At 44.8% G+C, this 1,313-nt stretch overlaps 1 protein-coding gene across 5 annotated transcripts in view; it reads right to left on the reverse strand.

Annotated features, from left to right (window-relative positions):
- Positions 1-293: 293 nt before the first annotated feature.
- Positions 294-1,313, reverse strand: part of ZYG11A (zyg-11 family member A, cell cycle regulator) — a 61,676-nt gene continuing 60,656 nt past the window's right edge. For all 5 annotated transcript variants that reach the window (XM_004025810.5, XM_055349086.2, XM_055349080.2 and 2 more), the window contains one exon: positions 294-1,313. This exon is cut by the window's right edge and continues 2,135 nt beyond it. The gene's annotated coding sequence lies outside the window, so the exon portion shown is untranslated.

Raw genomic sequence — 1,313 nt, forward strand, 5'->3', positions numbered from 1 at the left:
TCTCTCTGAGTCTTGGTATCATTGGCTCTCAGCCCCTGACCTCTCTCAGTTATCAGGCACTCATTAGAGATGTCAGAAGATTTTAAGATACCCCTAGTTTCTTCCTGTGAACAGAGGTAATAAATAAACTCTGACATTGGTTGAACATGTGTCAGGAGTCAGACTGCAGATCCCAGTCTCTGCCAGTTACTTGCTGTATAACCGTGGACAAATTGTTTAAATGCTCTGGGCCTCAGCTTCCTCACCTACAAAACAAAACTTGTGAAGATTTACCAAAATAAAAACACTTCATATTCAATAAATATGTTTTAATTGTTAACTTACAGTGTTTTCGTGAGGACCAAATGAAATCATCACTGTGAAACACTTTTGTAAACTACAGGGTGGCAGAAAATTCTTTTTATTTTTTGGAACAGGGTCTCACTCTGCCACCCAGGCTCCAGGCTAGAGTGCAGTGGCGCCATCTCAGCTCACTGCAGCCTCCACTTCCCAGGCTCAAGTGATCCTCCCACCTCAGCCTCTGGAGTAGCTGGGACTACAGGCAAATGCCACCATGCCCAGCTAATTTTTGTATTTTTTTGTAGAGACAGGATTTCGCTGTATCACCCAGGCTGGTCTTGAACTATTGGGCTCAATCAATTCGCCCGCCTGGGCCTCCCACAGTGCTGGGATTACAGGTGTATGCCACTACACCTAGCCTCCAGGAGACTCTTTGATAGCATTTAGGAGCACTGAGAAGAAGGGGGCAATTAACTCTAATGGAAAGAAGGGAGGATCCGGAAATGGGCAACTAACATTGGAATTGAAGCCTGAAGGATTAAGGAACATTTCAAGTACAGAAGAGGAAGCTTGACACAGCATGAGCAAAGGTGAGGAAGAGGATGATACACTTAGAAAACCAAGAGCAGGCTGATACATAACCATACTGGTCCCAATACCCCTCCCTCCTCTGGTACCAAGGCTACATCTTAAGCTATGCCCTTGTAGTCATTCTCCAACTGGATCTGAGCACTGGCTAAGCTGAGCCTCAGCCTGGCCTAGAGTCACTAAACCATGGGCATGGATACAATATAAATAACATTGCTGATTTCTGCAAAATACAAATGTGCTCCCAGGGTTATGCTTGCATCCTGGAAGGAAGAATAACACAGGAGAGCCCAGGCCTTTACAGTCAGCACAAACCACACCAGCTATGACAACCCAGGAAAGTAACCACCTTACTGAACTTCCTTTTTCTCATCCGTTAAGTGAGGAAAATAAAACTCACCTACCCATGAGGATTGTTGTGAATGACACAGAACTTGAAAGGATGT

The sequence above is a fragment of the Gorilla gorilla genome, chromosome 1, assembly GCF_029281585.2.
Source record: "Gorilla gorilla gorilla isolate KB3781 chromosome 1, NHGRI_mGorGor1-v2.1_pri, whole genome shotgun sequence".
In the NCBI taxonomy this organism is placed as follows: domain Eukaryota; kingdom Metazoa; phylum Chordata; class Mammalia; order Primates; family Hominidae; genus Gorilla; species Gorilla gorilla.